Source organism: Pelodiscus sinensis, chromosome 5 (genome assembly GCF_049634645.1).
Source record: "Pelodiscus sinensis isolate JC-2024 chromosome 5, ASM4963464v1, whole genome shotgun sequence".
Lineage (NCBI taxonomy): Eukaryota > Metazoa > Chordata > Testudines > Trionychidae > Pelodiscus > Pelodiscus sinensis.
In genome coordinates, this window is record NC_134715.1 from 49696258 (window position 1) to 49719219 (window position 22962).

The 22962-nt window shown below is 40.5% G+C and overlaps 1 long non-coding RNA gene across 3 annotated transcripts in view; it reads right to left on the minus strand.

Moving 5' to 3' along the window:
- Positions 1–22962, minus strand: part of LOC102455721 (uncharacterized) — a 110992-nt gene that overhangs the window by 29735 nt on the left and 58295 nt on the right. For all 3 annotated transcript variants that reach the window (XR_012903835.1, XR_012903837.1, XR_012903836.1), the window contains one exon: positions 3548–3657. This is a non-coding gene — a long non-coding RNA (uncharacterized LOC102455721). The remainder of the gene's footprint in view (positions 1–3547; positions 3658–22962) is intronic.

Here is a 22962-nt window from a genome sequence, read left to right on the forward strand (position 1 = left end):
CGTCCATCCCCCCCTTGCATTCCAGTGTCCCATCAGCAGTCTCTGTTCCCAGCAGCTGGCAACCTCCATTCTAGAGCTCTCTAGTCCAGCAGCATCTGTGATCCTTCCAAACCATGGATGTTGCTGAACCCAAGTGACCTGGACCACAGAGTTTCAACCTTTTCTGCTACGTAGTACTACTTGTTTTGAGTTGGTATTTTATTTAGATGCATTTCCTCTCAGAATAATAGTAGCTGTTCACAATTTGTTTGCCAGTACTGCCAACTCTTGCAATTATATCACAATTCTCAAAATATCTGGTGTTTTTGTGAACACCTCAGCTTCTAAATTCCAGTGAAACTCAAGCTTTCATTTAAAAAATAATAAAACAGAGTAAGCTTCTAGAGGAAATTTCTTGGGGCGAAAAGCTGATAAAATATAACCAGAGTATACTTGAAAGGCTCCAAAAGCAAACAGCAAAAGATAAAGAATACAAAATCTATTAACATGATTTTTTTAAGCTGGGCTTGATTTATGAATGTCTAATGTTGGCAGTACTGAATCATAATTTTAGGTGAATAAACACATTTTGCTCGGAGAAGCCCCTTTTCACAGGCCTATATATACCCTATTGCCCAGGAAGAGTTTACATTTGTTGAATCTTTTTTAAAACTATGCTTTTCTGGAAATGTCCACCTCTAATTTTTAATGAAAAGAAACATTTCCTCTTATGACAAAGCTGGATGTATGACAGTTGTGAAATTACAGTATATCAAATGTTGTCTGGAAGTTAGTTAATTTGAAATGTCACAACTATCCTCACTTTGCTTTGCATTCCACCAAATTCCTCCCATTTCCCTCCTAATTTCAGAGTTCCTTTTCTCAATGTGTGCATTAAGTCTCTTATGTCAATGTATATTGTAACCACTAGAAAGAAAAAAAAACGTTAAGCATAAAGTGGACCCTGCAGAGATTAGAGTGATTTGGGACTCTGTGCTACTTTTTTCAGCTACATATGCACATTTTCTCACCCCTACTGTGCGGAAGCCTGGTTCTACATGGCAGAATTAGGACTCATGCTGTGAAGGACAGTTAGGAAGGCAGGCTGCTGAAGATATTCTACATGAAAATCAACTAGGATGTTTTCTAGGAAACTACCCACTATCAGAACTGATAGCTTCATTTTGAACTAAGTGGTACTGTACTGTCACATTAGACCTGCAGCTTCAGACCCAAGAGAAATAGTCAAACTCCCATGTTTTACTTGGATGTTTTCAGCACTTAGGAAAATGTGGGAGGTGGTTTTGATTTCTAATATTCAGGAGGCAGATGAGGCTTTGGTTCTGGGGAGGAAATGCATTGCAATTTTTCCCGTCTGTCTTTGGGCAGGAGCTGAGGACACACTAATTTTTGAAGGGTTCATTTTTTTATTTCCCCATTCCTGGAATGCTTGACAATAACTAGCTACTCCACAGTTATCCTGCTCAGTGTCCGCCTGAACACTGATAAATGAACACAATTGCTGAAGGATCCTGCTTAAATGCTCAGCAAGGTTAATACAGACATTTAAATTCTCATTAGGCACCAAAGCTGGCTGGAAATTTTTCAGCTAAATAGTTTTTCATCACAATATGCTGTTTTGTCAAAGCCAAAATCTTTCATGGTGACATAGCGATTTTTTACTAAGTTTTCAACAGAGAGGTTTCTGAGTTCCAGGTAGTACATCCAATCAGAGAGACAGACTGTCTGCTTCCCCTTCCCACAAATCCCTTCAATGTGAAAACTGATGTTTCAACACAATGCCATAGACAGGTCTAAAGGTACTAGAATCCACAAAGAGAAGTGAAAGAACAGGGCTTGTCACTGGGAAGGGAACTCATGGAGAGATAGAGAAAGGTCAAAAATACAGCTAGTACCAAACTCGGATACCCACATATTGTAACTCCTTTGAATTTATAAATAAAGAAGCGTCTAGTAAACTTAGCTGCAAAGTTTTAAAGAGAGCCTGGGAAATAGCTTAAAGAATCAAAAGCAGAAGCAGGACAGATTCAGTCTTCATTTTGGAATGTATTCTGGATTTTCATTTTTGTTGCTCTTCAAAGCAGTTGCCTACACCATTACACATTATTGCACTATTCAGTACATTTTACAAAAGGCACTAAGTAACACAGATTCATTAAGACCCACGAACAAAATTGAAAATAATCTGTATATGGAAATATTACTATGCATGCAAATTGTGTGCATGGATGCACACATTTTTGTTCCTAGACCTCTAGCTTACCTTAAAGAAAATTTGGCATATAAATCTCTGCATTTATCTTCAAAACATGCAATTAAAATAAAATGTAATATGCCCACATTTCAAGGGAAAAAAACCCTGTGTCATTCTTCTGACTTTTTTCCTTTGTTGAACAACATTATGGGTCACATATGTAAGAGCTATGCACACAGATTTGGACATTCTGCATAATGGATATTTGCAAAGTAAAGGGGTGTGCTGAACTAAGTTATTAGCTTAATTACCCACAGTGATTCTTTAATGACAATTTCTGTCAAACTAAAGGTAACACATTTTGTAGAGTTGAGTCAACATCAGAAACCTGATAATTATGCAAATCTTGAAGTTCAAAGTCATTTGATTTGATCTCCATGGAGTAGATTAAGGTCTGAGTTCTACCACCCTGTCTTACATTGAGTGATAATTTACTGGTCACAGACCCATTAAATTCAGTGGGACTATGCACTAAGGAAGAAAGCACTCAGCATGAATAAGATTGGTAGCTCTTTACAAATAACTTGCTCTCCTGTTCCTTGTGTTTTTTAAATTACTAAACAAATAATTGACAATACTTAATTAAAACCAGAATTACACAGATCACTATTTACTTTATTTTATGCCAAAATTATTTCTTTATGAACCTTGTGACCTTACAAAGTTTGAATATGTAGAGCAAATTTGAAATGCTAAGAAAAATATTTTAGTCATACTCTCTGCAAGTCAATTGATGACTCTTTTGCCAATTTTATTAGTAGTAGTATTTTTGTCAAGGAACGCAGATTTCCTCTAAACCAACTGGACCACCATTGCCACTTATAGTTGAAAGAAAACTGAGATTAAGTAAGATTTTAGAATAGATTACATAAATATTGACCATGTCGATAAGCTATTGTTCTGTGCTTTGGCTGTGAATTATTAGAATGAGCGATCAAATAGTAACAATTGTTTAATATCATTAGTGTAACTTCACTGTTCATTTTAATATTTTGCAGCCAACCTACACTGCCCAGCCTGGTCATACAACTCTCTCTCTCTCTCTCTCTATATATATATATCTCTATATGTACCTTTAAAAAAAAAGTTTGGTACACAAATTTAAATCGTATACTATTCCAAACGGTCTTGACATGCCTCACTGGCTCTTACATGACCACTTACCCAAACTAGCATTAGCTCTGGCAGCATTCCAGGTGAAACAGTTACAAAAGCAAAACAATTTGCTCCCAATGTATTTAAGTCACAGATGGATTTTTCCAATACCAGTTAGAAATATCTTCTTGTTCTTACCATTCATTTCGTAGTTATTGTTTCTGAATACCTTGTAAAACGGTCCATTTGGTCGTTCTTCCTCCAAGTACTGTGCAGCTAAGTCACTCATTCTGCAGCACATCAACTCTCTGGGGAGACAAAGGACAATGCAAACATTTTAGTCCATAAGTAGAAATTCTGATATTATTAAATTAGCATCTCAGAAATACTGTGACTCAGAAGCAAAGAGCTGAAAGAAAAGCTATAATTATGGCTCAAGCACTGTACTTGCAGGTGACATGGTTTAATGTCAGCCAGGAGTACAAGAAAAAAAGCTACACATTCTGGCACAACACAGGCAGCTGACCAAAATACCATCTTTCCCTTTCCATTGTTTTATTATTTGTATCACAATAGTGCCTACAAACTCAAGTTAAAACCAGTGCCCCTGTTGTTCTAGGCCCTGTATATAAGGAACAGTCCATGCCTCAAGATTCTTAGTCTAAAGTACTGAAACCGACTGATGGTGGTGGAAGTAGGATTATGTTCCTTTTTATAATTAGGGAATGAAGCAAAAAGATATACAATTTGATAAAGAATGCACAGATTCAGTGAAAGAACCAAGTAGAGAATTCAGATCTGCAGAATTCCAACTGATTAGGTTAATTACAGGGCTAGCCTTCCTAACAGTTAATCAATTAACTTTCCCCAAAGGTACAATATTAAACCCCTTGTAAGCATCGCTGTCATAATTTTTTTATATATATGAGATGGGATTTTCAAAAGCACTTAACTTGATTGCAATAGGAGAACACATACAGGTATCAATAAGGAGAGTATTAGGCCAAACATGGGAACTTTAAAAAGTCCCCTAGACCACCCAGATCTCCACATTCATGTCAGCTTTGGTTCACACAAATTAACTGCACTAATTGCAAGGTATTGATATGTTTCTCTGCCTTAATAAATAGCAAAAGCTGAAAAGCCTCTCTCTCTCTCTCTCTCTCTCTCTCTCTCTCCCTCCCTCCCCTCCCCACCTCTTTAAGGCTGTAAGTCCCCCTCTCCTTTTAGGCCATACATCATATTAATGTGTTTTGTAAGGTACCAGTATCATAGTTCTCTTTGTATATCAAAGATAATCATCAGTCAAAAGTTAGGAAACCCACATTCATATATAAACCATTAAGTACTGTAAACTACTAAGACATGGTTGAAAATGAAATGCTATAGCTTAAATGTTGTTTATTACCAGGAGAGGAGGAACCATGCTGTGTGTTTATGCCAGAAAGGCGAATGAAGGCAGCACAGATTATAAATCTTTAGTTCCAAATGTGAAGTACTCAAAGATATAGTCCCCAGCCACATCAAACACAAGAACAGTTCACGAAGGGCCATGCTAACCCTGGCTGGACCCAGTAGGAATTCATTAATCTGCAGAGCATGTCTTCAGATAGAGTGAAATGAAGAGAAATCAGTAAAGAAAACAAGCCATTTATAATACACTATGAAAAATCACTAAAACAATAGCTTTTGGAAACCTTGCATCGCAGAAAACCTTCTGGGCCTGAATCCAATACAAACCTGTCAGAAAATATTGATGAAAAATGTGCATTTACTATTGTAAATAAAACATGAATATGGAGCTTGCTTCTAAATTCAATTTTTCCAGAAGGAAAGTAAGCCTTTCTTCACACTATGTTATTTAGTCAAAATGATTTAATTAAGACACTGTTGTTGGCAAACAAAATTAGCTCTGAGCTAAAACACTGAAATAATTATTGACAAATTACTTGGACATCTAAGGCCATTACTATGCTTATATGCTTTGCTCTTAGAGAGGTTTTCAATAAATTATATGATAGCGTTATGAAAGCCACCTTCTCAGAATAGAAATGTGATACAAACAGGTGTCAAATGGCATAAGTCCAGACTTTTATATGCTGTATGAGGTATTTTCAACTTTGTCCTGAAAGACTCTTTGATGTGCTCCTGCATGTCCCAATTCAGGACTGAAGGTTAGAATCAGTACTTATTGTGTAAATGAAAAAGGCATGCATCTTTCATCCTTTTTAGTATATAGAGCAATGTCCATATACTATCATCTTTTTTAACCTACTGCAAAAACTGCTAGCATGTAACAGAATAGACTCTGAAGCCTATACATAGATGCTATCAAGTTAATGTTACAGACACTAGAAGTCTTGCAGCATACTTTCTGATTAGTCACACTGGACAGCTCAGCTGGTGTAAAGTGAAATCAGTAGAGCAGCACCATTTTACGCCATCTGGGGATCTAGCCCAACCCTGAGCCAACTAAGATAACTAACGAGTAGTCCTGTAGCACTTGCTTTTGTGGACAAAACCCACTTCCTCAGATTAGCGGAGTGGAGAGAAAAGGGCCCATAGTATCATAGGGCTGGAAGAGACCTCAGGAGATCGAGCCCAACCCCCTGTCCAAAGCATGACCAATCCCAACTAAATCATTCCAGCCAGGGTTTTGTCAAGCCAGGACTGAGAAACCTCTAGGGATGGAGATTCCACTACCTCCCTAAGTAACCAATTCCAGTACTAATTGCCCTCCCAGAATGCAGTGCAACTGGTAATAATATTGGCAGGTTTGCAGTGCCACCTCTGAGTGGAAGCTGTGCTCCATGACTTTGGTATAGGCCTACCTGAGCTCCTTCACGTTCATCCGCACCTGCTCCTGGGTACTGCTGTCCCCCGCTGTAGCCAGGCTCTCAGCCATCCAGTCACTGGTATTCTTGTGCCTGGTTCAGAGATCCTGGAGGTTCACCTCATCCCCCCAGACCTCTAGGAGATCCAGGATCTCCACACAAGTCCAAGACGAGGCCCTTGTCCTCCACCCCCAAGCAGGAGTTTGGGAGCTGGCTGGAGCTGTGCTCACAACAGTGGGGGGCTCAGATTGTGGAAAGCTCTAGAAACCACCTATTTTGAATTAACCACAACTGCCCCTTCTGCACATGCCCTATTTTGAAATAACTATTCCAAAATAGGTGTTCTTCCTTATAAAATGAGGGTTACAGATTTCAGAATAAGACGCCCGTTATTTTGAAATTATTTGAAATGAGTTTGCTGTGTAAATGCTCACCTAGTTATTTCAAAGTAACACTTCGGTGTAGACATGCCCCAAGGTGCTATGGGACTACTCATTTTTTTAAAAAGTTACAGACTAACAGCCTCCCCCTCTGAGACTTTTAAGATAACTAAGTAATATTTTTCAAAAAAGTATTTGAGCAGTCCTTAAACACATAGTGTGTGGCTGGATATCTATTTGTGATTCTAAAATTCACTCCATTGTCCAACAACATAGTGGAATGGTACTGAAGAAATACTCCCTATTTACTGTGCTACTTAAAGGTGAAAGGTGAGTTAAACACCACATGATTTGTTGCTAGCCATTCTTTGAATTAGTTCATGCAATCATTCATACTCTTGGAAAACAATCAGTGGACATATTCAGTTAAAATTGCCAGACCCATTACAGTCTAAATAGCAGTAGAGCGAGGTGATTTTTGACAAATATTCACGATATGACTGATGTAATCTTTGATAGACAAGATTTAACTGTATAGGAATTTGGTGATCATGTTCTGACTATCAGAAAGTATTGTATTAGCCAATGGTACACTAAGCGAAAATATGTATGAATCAGACTGATGCTGAAGACAAGAGTGGACTAAAAAATACCCCCCAATCCATAATATGATCCTGTTATAAACGTATTTGTTATAATTACTTGAGAAAAAACACAATTAGATTCAAGGCTTGTTTGGGGACTAGCCCCAACCTGGGCAAATTATGGCTCATAGGCCTGATCTGGCCTGCTGAGCCACCAGATCTGGTCTACAAACACTGCAGAGAGCCCCGGGCAAGTTCCCCGCTTGCCACACCCCACCCGCATGCAGCTCAGAAACACAGCTGTGGGACAGTTTCACTTTAAAAACTGAGCATGGAAGGGGATGGGGAAAGCTTTAGGAGCTGCTCCCAACTACAGTACAATCCCATTGGCTAACTTCTGGCTAGAAACTGGCCAATGGAAGTTGCCTGTTTCAATAACAGGCAGCCATGAAGCATAAGGGACTTGTAGTTATTCACAGAGCACATGGCTGCAGCCAGTGTGGGTGTGGGGCAGGCACAGAGGCTGACTTAGGAACACGCTGCTGGCTAGTAAGTCTGCCAGCCAGAGCCCACATCTGGCATCCAAGACCCTTTCTTCCCCAACTTTCACCCCACTACTCCACATACCCAAATCCTCTGTCCCTGTCCTGTATCCATACCTCCTCCCAAATCTAGCACCCTTATCCCCTGCCTCAGATCAGTCTCCTACTGCCCTAGCTCATAACTCAAATCCCTGCATCCCAGGCCAGTACCCCAGATCTCCACTGCCTCCTTCACCCAAAACTCCCTTCCTTACCCCAAGCTCCTTTCCGCACCTAACCTCCATCACGGGCCCCAAATCTCCTCCATATCATAGAAGAGTGGAGCCCTAGACCACTTTCCAAATTCTTGGAGTAACCCCCCCAATCAAAATGTCTTGCCCACCCCTGGATTAGACAAACAAAAGAAGGTAACTGCCTATCATACTGACCAATATTGTTTCTCTCCTTGTAAACCCCCAAAAGGTCTGTCTGAATCTATTGGTTCTGTTTTGTCAAACTCAGACTGTCAACTCTTTGGGGCAGAAACTGTCTTTTTGTTATGTTCATCTTGTAGCTCTCTAGGGTCCTGATCTATAATGAGGACTCCTAGACACTGCATTCATACCAACAAGCCAAAAAAGGTATCCAGTTCTGAGCTGGTGCAAGATAACATAGTTCCTTGAAGTCCACTGAATTACACCAGCTCATATCTGGCTTATGTCTGTGGGCACGACCAAATTAATCTCAGAAGGAGAAGTATTTTCCATTCCAAAACTCTTTAGAAATGTACATGGACAACACATGAATGAGTCTATAGTAATCAGATTCACCATGACCAATACTGGGAAGCAGAGCAAGTCATTTGAATGGATGAATATATGATTATGGCTGCACAGTATGGAATCAACACAACAAATGAGAAAACACAGTTTCTTGCCAACATGTATCCATTGATTTAGACATGGAAACAATGATATGTAGAGATAGAAATATTGCCTGAATGCCAAAGACAATTGTATTCAGTTTGACAAGTACATTAATTTGGAATAAAGCATACCCACAACAAAGCACCCAACAGGGCAGTTCAGTGCAGATTTCATTTCATTACAATGTCCAAGGAAGTGTCATACAAGAAAGGGGATTCTGAGCTTGGGAAGAAGAGACGTCTATGCATTGCACATAAAGAGATTTAACACCTTTCCTTTTGTAAAGTAAGAGAACCTAGATGAGAGGACCATCAAGATTTACAAGACACTGAATCTTACTCCCCCATTTTCTCATAGGAATCTTACTCCCCTAACTTCAACTAAACTTTCGCCCTGCCCCTGAACCATTAAGGTTGCTGCATATTGATCATATTATGAAATCAATACTAATCAAGACCAGCCAGGGAAGCAGGACAAACCGTTGGTATGGGTACTGATAGGATTATGGTACTTTATGAAATATCTCTTTTAATTCTCTTTTTGAATACATTTTCATTTCTTATGACACCTTTTAAAAATATAGGATGCATTTTTTGAAATTAACGGCAAGCACTACAAGGAGAAAAAAATAACTTCTTTAGCAGTTAAATATACAGAGTTTAAAAAAGTGTGTAGTAGGATAATTTTTAAAATCTATGGAACTGTGTTCTTCTCTAAGGGTATGTCTACACTTGCTCCCTAGTTCGAACTAGGGATGCAAATGTAGGTGACCAAAATTGCTAATGAAGCGGGGATTTAAATATCCCGTGCTTCATTAGCATAATCTGGTCAGCGTGTTACTCTGATCAACAACTGTTTCAAAAGTGAAAGTGCATCCCAGGACACCCTTAGTTTGAACCAAACCCCTTGGTTCGAACTAACGTTACTCATTTTTTGAGGAGTAGTGTTAGTTCAAATCAAAGGGGTTTGGTTCGAACTAATGCGTCCCAGCATGCAAGTGTAGACGTACCCTCAGAGTAAAGTCAGAATTAACATTTTTAACATTAACTATCATAGAAACTGTATTGGAAACAGAGGGAGTACTAGTGAAACATGAACACATTTCTTTTTAGGCAAGTACAAGTAATGTTTTGCCAGGAGAATTTTGTTCAGTTTAAGAAAAATCTTTTAATGCCCATTTCTCTTGCCATCCTACAGTAAAATAAAAATGAAGTTAAAAAGCAGTAAAATAAAATACTACTGGGGCCTTGGAAACAAGTACAGTATTTTACAGGCTTTTTAAAGGTTAAAGAGCTTTAACTTCCACTGGGGCAGCTCTTAGAGTCATTTTTGTTCCTCTTGATACTTCATATAAAGGTCAAGCCAAAGTGCTTCTTCATCAAGTCACAACCATAGCAAATCTGAATCTATTTCTTTGGGTAACTGTTAAGTAAGCTCCTCTGTCTACTCCCTTTCCAGAAGAATAGAGAGTTAACGATTTATTCTTTTTTCATAGGGTGACATGAACCGTCATGAAACTAGTACACATAAGCTACCTTGATTCTCTGGCCGACGTCAGGACCTGTATAATCTTTCTGTTCATTGTTGCACTGAGTGTCCTTCTTGAAGTTCTAGTCAGAGGTGAAAGTGAGGTGATCTGCCTAGGTGCATCACTCTGGTAAGAAGGAACCAGCTGGCTGGCTTGGGACCTTGGATGCAAGAGACAGAGGGGCATGCTCCCAGCTAGACTCCCAGGGCTTTCTGCAGGCTATCACATGAAGCAGCAGGCAACCAGGAAAGTTAAAGGGGATTGCTGTGGGGGTGTCCCATGCCCCATGGTCCAGCACTGCCCCAGCTTGAACACCCCCATGCACATCATTTAAGCCCTCCCTTCCCAGATTCATACCAGAACACTATTTACTGTTTCCCTTGCTGTCACTGTCAGGGAGTGAGGGGAAGTACGCAGCTCACTCTATCCCCTCACCAGCCTGGAGGAAGTGTAATTCAGCCAGGAGGGAAAGGGAGAAGTGAGCGACCCATGCTTTCCCTCCCCCCCCCCCTTGCTCCATGATAGTGCTGAGAAGGAACAGCAACAGTGTCCTGGTATGAATCTCTGGTGTGTGTGTGTGGGGGGGTGGACTTCAGCCATCCTCCTCCCTAAATAGTGCCTTTGCTCCCTGCATTCCCCCCCCCCACTACATGCACATACCTCAGCCCTCTGTCCCAAACCCCGCATCACACTCCAACCTTGATTCCTGCACTTCCCACAAGCCCCGGTCCCTTGCCCTGAACCACTTCTCACATGCCCCAATCCTGACTCCTGCACCCCTCCACACACATTGCAGTCCCTTATGCAGAGCACCCCCACTCCTTGCTCTGAGCCCTCCATTTACCATAATTCCCTGCTCTAAGCCTCCACACAACACTAAAATTTGTTACAGGTACTGTTATATTGCATTCTCTCCCCAATTCCATGCCTTGAGTCCCCCAGTGTTGCTATATAACAGTACCGGTAAGAAACTTAAGTTACTTTCACCTCTGGATCATGCGTTCATTTGCTACAGCCAATCAAAATATTTTAGGGGATGAGTCATCCTTTTGTTTAGTTTAAACAAATGCAAAGCATTAAGGTACCTAGTTGGGAGGGGGGTTCATTTCCCTTTAGGTCCAATGATTTAACTTGGCTATTAAATGACTAATATATATTTTCTGTATTCCTAGATTCTGTTATTATCTCTCTCAGAGAGAGAGAGAGAGACAGACAGAGACAGAGACAGAGACAGAGAGACAGAGAGAGAGAGAGAGAGAGAATATGAATCAGTCCCACTCCTGGGTCCCAGACCAGTGTTCAGTCCACAATCTCCAGTATAGGTACTGCATCACAGGTTTTGCTTATCCCTTTTAGCCTTTTGGGGAGGGTTGTCCCTTTGCAAAATGGCTTGGGGGGGGGGGCATGCTGGGCTGAGGTGGCAATGCACAGCCCCATGCAACAATCCCAGTGCTGGCGGGCCACTTGCTCCCTACAGACAAGCCACCAAGGCAGGGCCAGGAGGTGGGAGCAGGCACTTCAAAGGCAGTGTTACCATACATCCAGTGCCTGGCTCTGGGGGTGGTGTGGGTGCATTGGGTAAGAGTGGGGGTGGCTGAGGGTACTTAAACATTTTTAAAGGGGCACTTTATAAAAAAAAGGTTGAGAAACACTAGTCTAAAATAAGCTCTTCACAAGGAGCTGTCTGTGGTGCTGCAGCTCACTTAGCCAGCCCCTCATCCAGTTTGCATCCCTTGATTTCCACACTGCAGCTAATTACTGCTCTGCATTACAGCTCCTTTTATAGCGCATTCCTGACCTTTGATTGGCTGCTTTCTCTGCTACCACTCTAGCCTGCTTGGAGGACTTTCCTATACTCTGGGAGTGGGGTGTGTCAAGATCACAGCATCTTTGGCAGGGGGCCTTAGGGCCTAGTCCACCCTTTCACAGTAATAATCATTATATGAAAAGTTCATGGAAGCAAAAGAAAACATTAATCACAATTTCTTCAAGTAAACTAAATCAAAAGTATAGTTTCAACTTCTTAATTAGTCAGAATCATTTGGAAGAGGATGGTTGAATTCCTTGATAATAAATGAAGAATACTAATACCATGCACATTAAACCACATTATGAAACACACTTAAACGTCCTCAAAGTTCAGAAATGTTTGGATTTGAGGTTACAGGTTTGTCCAAGCCTTGAATTTCTTTGTCGTCTTTAAATGCAAATCGCTAACTTATTACATTTTCCCAAACAACCTTTTTTTTTAAATCTCAAAACCATCATGTATCTACCTATTTAAAAAAGAGAGCAATACATTCTTGTTGCTGCAAATTCAATCTGAACTATACTACAATACTTGTAAACCTCTGCACACATTTCATCTGATGGTTTAAAAAAAGAATTGGGGAAGAAAAGTAAGTAAAACATTGGTAATTCATTTAGCTGTTGATGCAGGCTGTTCTCCGATCAAATTTTGTTTCCCAGAGGAAGGTATCAGTTTTAAATTACATAGCAAGCACACCAAAGAAAGGAAACAAACAATCAGAACCTTCCCAGGAGGGGAAAGAATAAGGCAAGAGCTCCAGACATCCTATTTAATAAATAAACACCTTCATTTCTGTAAGTTAATTTCACCACAGGAAATAAGTTTAGTTTTAATTATATTGCCTTATGTCATGTTTTATAAAAGGTACACAAAGCTCATTGACTCTCTCTTATTAAAGCTTTTACATGCCACAGAAATGTTGCATGTAGATTTAAGTCTCAGTAGAGCGCTATTGAAGGGTATAATTATGTAAGGTGCAACATTTTTACTGTTATTGTACACCTGTGCCAAATAGAAAGATTAAAAACATGTTGCATTTATTTTTCCCCAAGAAACAAATCAGACATCAGCAAAATATACACAATACATTATGCAACAGCGAGGTAGACAAAATGATTTGACATCTTTGCTGGCTTAAATGTGGACTATGATGGTGCATAATCATGAGGAAAGAAACCCAGCAGCAGTTTAAGAGTTCATCTAGGACCCTTCAAAAGTGTCTTTAAAAATACATTTTCCAAAAGATAAAAGTCGGCGTATGACTATAAACTGAGCTTTAAGTGTTCAGTCACATCCACTGGAGATGTGTGAATTTTAAGAGCTGAGTGAATGCTGCCATGGACTTCCTTAAGCTCTGGCAAAATTCTCCAAGTCAGTGACTATAGCTATAGAATGCAATCCCTGGGGGTATATCTACACTTCAACACTATTTTGAAATAACTAGCGCTATTCTGAAATAACTTAGTCCGCGTCTACATATCAGGCACTTATTTCAAAATTGTGTTAATACTGTCAAGCTGGAAGACTTCTTATTCTGACTCCTGTAACCCTCATTGTACAAGGAATAAGGGAAGTCGGAGGAAGAGTGCTCTATTTCAAAAGTGAGTGCTGTGTAGATGCTCCCTATTTCAAAATAAGCTACGCAATTGACGTAGCTCAATTTGCATAGCTTATTTCGAGTTAAGCCCTGCAGTGTAGATGCACCATAGTAGAAGAGAACAGAGAATAGAATACTAGTGTTGAGTATCTTGAGAACTAAGAAAATAAACTTTAGTGTCACTGCTTTTCTTTACAGTGTTATGCAACAAACAATTGTTTGCTGCCTGACCCAGTTACTCTCATTCACATCTTCATTCTTTGGAAACCAACAGTATAGGGCCAGCAATGTACTTGATGCTAGTGACAAGAGAACATTAAAATACTTAATCTCTGAAAAGTATTTGCTAGCCTCCTTCTGGATGCCTGCTCCATGGAGGAAGGCATGCCATGCTCAGGGCAACACGAAGGACTGGCTACCCCTGGCACAGAGACCCACAAAGTCCATCAGCTCCCCTATAGCTAATCCAGAGGTTAGTGTGAGTTTCTTCGTTCTCCCACTGCACATGACTACTGTGGTAAAGGTAATAGCCCCATATGGAGGAAAAGAGAAACTGGAAAGTAAATGGGAACTTTCCACACACAACTTCCACAATTGAAAATACACAAATTAAAAAGATAAATAAAATCTCTTTGCCACACATCCTGAACACCTACTTTAGGAGATGTTCATCCCTGCTCAAATTCAAGAAGTCAGAGCTAGGATTCATTTTTTTTTAAACAGGAAAACATTAAAAATTCCCTTTTAGTCCCTCTTGCTCGCCTCTAACTAAATCAACAAGTTATTGCATAGCCCTGAGCAAAAAGCAGCTCCAACACTGAGGCAATATTTTGAAAAGAGTTTGGCAGATGCTTATAAAATTTGCATTGATCAACCTGTAACCACAATCTCAGGAATTCAAAGCAAGACCTGATTTATTAAACCAGAGAAGAAAATAAAAAGAAAGACACATACGATAAACCTATTGTTACTGTGGTCTATAACTAGAGAATTCAATGTACATTTGGGGAAGTGGGGGGATGGTGAGTGCTATGGCTCATTAGTATCTTTCAAATTTTAGGCATACTTCAAAATTCCATGTTCTTCTGATCTGCACAAATGTTCAAATCCCAACTAGTCCATCTTTTACGTTCCATGCTGAAATTAAAGGAGGCTCCTTGAAGGTGCAGCAATCATCTTCTTTCCGATTTTGTGAACTGAGGCCTGGGATTCAAGTGACTGAACCAAACCCTAACGTCTTTGTGCACTCAAAATTCTGTGAAATCAGTGCAAATTTGGGTGTTTCAAAGAATGAAAGATTAGAGCAACTGCAGGTGTTTCGTGACCAGGACCCAAGTGACACAGACCATTTCTTAGATTTTTTTTCCACAATCTGTTCCCCTTTATAAAGTGATTCTCCTTTAGGCACTTAATTTACTTACCTAGAGCCTGTAATTTTTCTAATATAGACTGTATAAAAGCTCTCACTATTGAATATCAAGGTCCCCTCAACTAAAAACCAGCTGGAGTATTTGAATAATATATTCTTGCTTGCGTTCTATTTAGACAATATCCCCCTGGAGCTCGCTAGAGATATTATATTACTTAATCAATACAGATTACCAGGAAGGAAGATGTACTGTTACTATAGAACAACATATTAAGTCTAAGTAAGTCACTGTAGTCTCTGTCTGCAGTATACTGTGATATAACTTTAAGGTTGCAACATTTTGAATACTTCCTTTCCTATCCTTTTCAGTATCTTCCCCAATGTTTCCAATACACTCCAAAGTATAGCAGATTATTATTCAGTTAGCAGTTACACAGCTAGAATACACTAAGGTACTATGCAGGCTGACGCCAGACACCGAATGAACAAATGTAGTAAAATGTTGTGTGTATAACAGCTAGATTGTGTGCCTAAGAAAAGTCCTTAGTAAGGAGTAGCATTAGTTTTATCACCCACTATGTTATGCAGTTAGCGAATGGTGGCTCAGAGAAAATTCTCTGTCTCCCCTCCAATTCTCCTCTCCCACTACTTTGTCCAAGGAAGGATAATATTGTACTAGCAGTCAGTGCTAGCAACAAATGATACCCCCTATGCAGTGACTCAGCTACGCTGACTGGCATATTGCATGGGATGGGGTCCAAGGCTCCATTCATCCATATTCCAATCCCTTTCCTTTTCCTTCACACTCCCTTTTAAAATGTGCAGTGCCTTATAGTTCTGCTCGTGATATCCAAGGTTTGGGTGGCTTGTGCAGTCAAGTGGGAGTAATCTCACTATGATTTATTCTCCATGGGCACACAGTTCAGTCGAAAAAATCTATTCTTAATTCTCTTCTTCACTAGGCAATAAATCAACTTCATAACTTGTGTAACTTCACAAGCCACAATGTGAAAGAATGGTAGAATCAGATGGCCAGCAAGGAATATTCTGAAGTGTGTTCTCACTTCATCTCACATGCAATCTATAGTTGTGGCAGGATTCATTCAAATAATTCCAAATTGAATCTAGTAGACTCTGTCCAATCTAAGCTTCAATACTGTTAATGAAGATAATTACACAAATATCAATGGATTAAGGAGCTATGGGTATCTATTATTATAACTAACATTTTTCACAACATTTAATCTCCTTTTTTCCATTATGCAGAAACAACAACAGTAAGTTCTGTTGACTCCTTTTTAAAATGGATAACATCTTTTCATACTACTGGGAATGATTTCAGAACTGATTATTATTGTGAAAAAGAAAACCATTGCAATTTTCATCTGAGGTATACTAATAAAGAACAATGGAATAAAGGCAATTTGAAGTGGAGAATGCAGGGGCAGTTTCCTAGATAGCAAGTCTTAATTATAAGCTTCCCACATCTTAATTCAGGAATATATGTCAATGGAAAGGTCATCCAGTCAGATATTTTCTTACATATTTGTGAATTGAGAAAAGAAAATTTTAAAGTGACATTATACAACAGTTATGTGCTTCAAAGGTAAGAATAGTGATGTCAATATTAACATTGTTTTCAAAGACAAAGATGTTCTGTTTTCATCTGTTTTATAAATTAAAGTAATGCTGCTTCCCAGGCACCTGATTTATTGGTAATTTCATTCATTAGAAATCTACACATTTGTTATATATATATATATAAATTACCAATAATATATTTGCAAAGTTATCATCACTGATCAACTGTTCTAAGACAAAATAGACCTGGTAAAAATAAAATATTTCTACAGAGCAGAATTAAATGTCTACATCAATACGGTCCATTTTATTTTAAATAGCAAAAGTATACATGTGTTTCAGACTTTCCCTTATCAGAAAGGGTTAAGATTGCTAGGCAACAAAAACAAAATAAAGACATTAGAGGGCCCAGTAGTATATAATGTCATTACACTGCTCTCCCAATGGGAAATTTCAGCCTCACGAACAAAATCAAGAGCAGTGGGCAGTGGAAAGTCTCCTTTTCACAGATTGCATTATTGTGGCTAATGGCAGAGTGGAAGATACTGAAAACTCATTCTTAGTATCCCCATGGACAGTAATTTTAGGCTCCAAAATGATTCACTTAAGTTCAACTGGATGGATAGTACTATATAGGCAATCCAAATTGCTAGAAAGGCTAGAATGGAATAACTTCTTTGAAATAGACACTAAGGATAAGTTCAAGCAATATCTGAACATTTTTTAATAGCCAATAAGAAATACTATGACTCAGCTTTCTTTATATTCTGGTGTTCATATGGTGTTATTCTCATTTAGCAACGTATGTTGCAAAAAGATACTATGATATGGTTCATTAGTTTATTCACTGCTTCATTCTACAATTGTTTGGCAATCTGGATGTGTCTTTTTGCTCTTGAGATTACATGGTCTAGTGAATGGAGTTTAAGATAAAATCCCTTGAATCCCTTAATATTTCTAGTTACCTTAAATGACTGCTTCTTGAACCCGCAAAAGGAGAGGCTATTCTTGATTTAATTTCATTCTAGCAATTTGGATTCAAATTTAAAAAGTACAATGACAAAAGTAAAATCTCTGCAAGCTGCATGGAAACTTTTCCAAGACGTCATAATAGAGGCTCAACTTAAATGTATATCCCAAATTTAAAAAAAAAAAATCACAGTAAGAGAACCAAAGAAGTGCCACTGTCGCTTGGCTTAACCAAGTAAAAGAAGCAATGACAGATAAAAAGGCATCTTTAAAAAAGTGAAAGTTAAATCGTAGTGAGGAAAATAGAAAGGAGCATAAACTTTGTCAAATTAAATGAAAAAAATATAAGAAAACCCAAAAAGGAGTTTGAAGAACAGCTAGCCAAAACGTCAAAGTAATAGCAAAATGGTTTTTTAAGTACATCAGAAGCAGAAAGCCTGCTAAACAACCACTGGGGCCCTTGGATGATCAAGATACTAAAGGAACACTCAAAGGTGATAAAGTCATTTCAGAAAAGCTATATTAATTCTTTCTTCAGTCTTCACAAATGAGGATGTTGGTTAGATTCCCAAACCTTAGATATTCTTTTTAGGTATTAAATCTGAGTAACTGTCCCAGGTTGAGGTGTCATTAGAGGTGGTTTTGGAACAAATTGAAAAACTTAACAGTAACAAGTCACCAGGACCAGATGGCATTCACCCAAGAGTTAGGAAAGAACTCTGAAATTGCAGAACTATTAACTGTGGTTTATAACCTATCCCTTAAATCAGCTTCCACATCTAATGACTGGAAGATAGCTAATGTGATGTCACTATTTTAAAAGGGCTCTAGAAGTGATCCTGGCAATTACAGACCAGGAAGTCTAAAGTCAGTACCAGGCAAATTAGTTGAAGCTATGTTAAAAAATAAAATGGTCAAACACTTAGATGAACATAATTTGTTGGGGGGAAGTTAACATGGCTTCTGTAAAGGGAACTCATGTCTTACTAATCTACTAGAGTTCTATTAGAGAGGGTCAAATACGTGGACAAGAGAAATCTAGTGGATATAGTACACTTGATAACTAGTTAAAAATAGGAAACAAAGGATAGGAATAAATGGTAAGTTTTCAGAGTGGAGGGAGGTTAACTAGTGGGGTTCCCCAAAGGTCTGTCCTGGGACCAAATCCTATTCTATTTATAAATGATCTAGAGAAAGGGGTAAACAGTGAGGTGGCAAAATTTGTGTATGATGCCAAACTGCTCAAGATAGTTAAGACCAAAACGGATTGTGAAGAATTTCAAAAAGATCTCACCAAGCTAGGTGATTGGGCAACAAGATGGCAAATGAAATTTAATGTTGATAAATGTCAAGTAATGCATATGGGAAAAAATAAACCCAGCTTCACACAATATGATGGGGACTGATTTAGCTACAACTAATCAAGAGATCTTTTGGAGTCATTGTGGACAGCGCACTGAAAACATCTACTCAGTGTGCAATGGTAGTCAAAAAGCAAATAGAATGTTAGGAATCATTAAAAAGGGATAGAGTAAGACAGCATATCTTATTGCCTCTATATAAAACCATGGTACATCCACATCTTGAACACTGCATACAGATGTGGTTACTTCATCTCAAAAAAGATATATTGGCATAGGAAAAGGTTCAGAAAAGGGCAACAAAAATGATTATGGGTTTGGAATGGGTTCCATATGAAGAGATATTAAAAAGACTTCGACTTCTCAGCTTAGAATAGAGGAGACTAAGGGGATGGCGGATATGATAGAGGTCTATAAAATCATAACCCGTGTGGAAAAAAATGAATAAGGAAAAGTTATTTACTCATTCCCACAATAAGAACAGTGGGGTGTCACCAAATGAAATTAATAGGCAGCAGTTTTAAAACAAACAAAAGGAAGTTTTTTTCTTTACACAGCGTACAGTTAACCTGTGGGACTCCTTGCCAGAGAATGTAATGAAGGCTAAGACTTAACAGGGTTCAGAAAAGAGCTAGATAGATTCATGGAGGTTAGGTCCAACAATGGCTTTAACTGGGATGGGTAGGACTGGTGTCCCTAGCCTTTAATTGTCTGTAAATGGATGACAGGAGAGAGATCACATGACGATTACCTGTTGTGTTCCCTCCCTCTGGGGCATCTGGTATTGGCCACTGTCAGCAAACAGGACACGGGGCTAGATAGACCTTTCATCTGACCCAGTATGGCCGTTCTTATGTTCTTTATGTTGAATGGTAATGCTAGTTCTGTCATTGAATTGTTAGGTAGTTTCCATATACAACATGGAAACTGAAATTTTAAAAGTAAAAAACAAAAACAAAGTGCAGATTGTTTACTATCTTCACCAAGACCTTTCAATGATGAAATAGAAAGTGTACAATACCCCCATGATCTTAATATGGGACAGCAATCCTGCCTAACTCAATCTATGTGTACAATAGGACTCACTCTGTTCTTATATCCAGCACTGGAAACAGTGGATAAATCCAAGTAAGGCCACAGGGTCGCATCAGTTTAGAACTGATACAAGGCCAAAATCAGATCCACTTTTTACCCAGCAACTTTAACACATTATATGTGGCAAAGGCGGAAATGTACTACTATACTTTCCAGTTTCAACCTCTATCATTATGTTCAGGGGTGCCAACTAATTGCCAGGCCCCTGGGCAAGATGTGGTGGTGGGGGGCAATAGATCCATGCTCACAGAAGGGGTGGGGACAGGGGCAGAACTGGGAGCCCCCAATCCTTAGTGCCAACGAGAGCATGCTGTTCCCTGCCCATCCTTAGTGCTTCCCACAGTGTACTGCCTAGGGCTCCAGCTGATGCCGCAGCTACAGCAGCAGTTGATGGGAGTACAGGCAGTCCCCGACTTACGCGGATCCGCAGTTATAAACGGGGCTGCCCCAGAGTACACGGACTGCGGGACCTCGCGGTCCTGCCGCCCGTGTACTCTGGGGCTTTCTCTGCATCTCCCTGGTCTGCAGGCCAGGAAGACGCAGAGCAAAGCCGCGGACAGGCTCGGGCAGCCCAGGGGTGCCTGGGCTGCCCAAGCCCCCCCCCCTCCCCCGCGGCTTTGCAAAGCCGCGGGGAAGCCAGAAGCGGAGCAGTCCAGGCGCACCTAGGCGGCCTTGCTGCCCGAGCCCCCCCACAGCTTTGCAAAGCCGCGGGGAAGCCGGCAGCAGGGAAGCCGGCGCGCCTAGGCTGCTCCGCTGCCGGCTTCCCCGTGGCTTTGCAAAGCCGAGGGGGGGCTCGGGCAGCGGGGCACCCCAGGCGTGCCTGGGCTGCTCCGCTTCCGGCTTCCCCGCGGCTTTGCAAAGCCGAGGGGGGGGCTCGGGCAGCGGGGCACCCCAGGCGCACCTGGGCTGCTCCACTGCCGGCTTCCTCAAGGCTTTGCAAAGCCGCGGAGGAAGGCGGCAGCAGGACAGCCCTGACTCCCCGCGGCAGTCCCGCTGCCGGCATCCTCAGAGGCTTTGCTCCCCGTCTCCCTGGTCTGCTGGTCTCCAGCAGACCAGGGAGATGGGGAGCAAAGCTGCGGAGGACCCAGGCGGCGGGACCGTGGTGCGTCTCGGTCCGCCGCCCGTGTCTTCCTGGTCTGCTGGGGTGTGGGGGGGTGCAGCTAGTATGCCCCCCTCCTCCCCCCAGCAGACTAGGCTTTTCTCCTGACGCCTGTGGCAGAGCAGCTGGGGTGCTGCCGGTTGGTCCCGCAGCGCCGCTCTGGGCGCTACTGGTCCAACCCAGCAGCACCCCAGCTGCTCTGCCCCAGGCGTCCTGATTCAGCCGCTGCTGAAACTGACCAGCGCTGACTACAGGAAGCCCGAGGCAGAGTTGCTCTGCCCCGGGCTTCCTGGAATCAGCTGCTGATCAATTTCAGCAGCAGTTGACTTGGGGACACTTGGGGTTCTTAAGTTGATTCTGTATGTAAGTCAGAACTGGCGGTCAGTTTCAGCAGTGGCTGAATCTGGACGCCAGTTCCGACTTACATACAGATTCAACTTAAGAACAAACCTACAGTCCCTATCTTGTACGTAATCCGGGGACTGCCTGTACTTGGACCTTTTGGATTTCAGGGCAGTTGCTCCCCCCATTCCCTGTTGTTGGACCCGATTCTGTTCAAAGTTAGACTAAAGCAATACACATATATAATTTTAAATTACAGCTTCATGATACCTAATCAGCCTTTTACCATAGATAAATATATAATAAGAGCAACAGAGTGAAAAGTTTTGCTGACAGAGCGAAATTTTCACATTATATTAGCATTTCCATTCTCAATTACAGCTGTAAGCAGCAAGGGAATATCCATATTTCTACTCTTGAATGCCGTAGCTACTATAATACTCGTTGTAGAATTCAGATGAGTTTTTCGTTTCAGATTTTTAAAAAAAAGAAAAAAGGCACTTCTTCTAGGAAGTGAAATATCTTAAGGGTTTACCATGATTTGCAACGAAGCTGTTCAAAAAGCTTTGCAGGTAAAACCAGTAATGTATCTCCTCCCAGTTTTAAGAGAAAGATTAAATGAAATCGCCTGAAGAGCATTTCAGTAGTGATGGCATTAGACCGAGTTTGGAGCTCTAGATCTATTTCTGGATTTGCCTGTGACTCTGACTTTACTACACTTTTTACCTTTTGTCTAGACTGTAAGCTCTGTAGAGTAGGGAGTGGGTCAATTCTAAATATTAAGCTTTTGTAAAGTGCCTAGAAAATATCCTTGATTATGGATACGAGAATATAAAATAGTATTGTGTGTTGCATTTTTCTGGTGAACAGAAAAAATACAATTGTGCTAAGGAAACGGCTTATCATTCACTTGAAAAAAATATTACTAGCAAAGAGAAACCCCAGTTTGGAAATATCACACCAGGTTGGTCACGTTTTCACAGGCTAAATGCTGATCCAGTACCTGAAGTCACAGATTGCAGAGGGAAGCTCAGTGTATTCTATGAAACCAAAATATGCACGTCTACTACAGAGGTAATATACATATTGACTCACATAAGAGCCCCCTAATATTATAGAAATAGATGTTTTATAAAATACTTTCCCTCTCAAAGAAATGGTTTAGCTCATAATTTGAATGTATAGTGAAGACTGGGTAGAACTTTGTTAAAATGGTTGTCACGCTGTCTTTAAAGTACTGTTTTTCTCACAAATGGTGAAGCAACAATTTGAGTTATATCCAGCTAATATGTTTGCCAGTACAACTTCTATACTAGGGCTAGGCCTGTTTGTTTGCGTACCACGGTGTGGTTTGGGTTTACACGGAGCTTAACACATGGCCCGCAGGTGGGATCTTTTGAATATGGCCTCCACTAGGAACAAACTCTCCAATGGCGAGGTATCTCCCTGGTGGGGTGATCATTGAAAGACGCAAGCAGACAGGGTGTCTGCTTTTCTAGCCCCCAGGAGGAAGTGCCAGGGCATTGTGGGAAGTCCTGGTTGCTTAGCCTTGTGGGCAAAGCCTGAGAGGTGCTGACTGGCTCATACTGGCCATGTTTGGGTCTAGCATCATGGCTT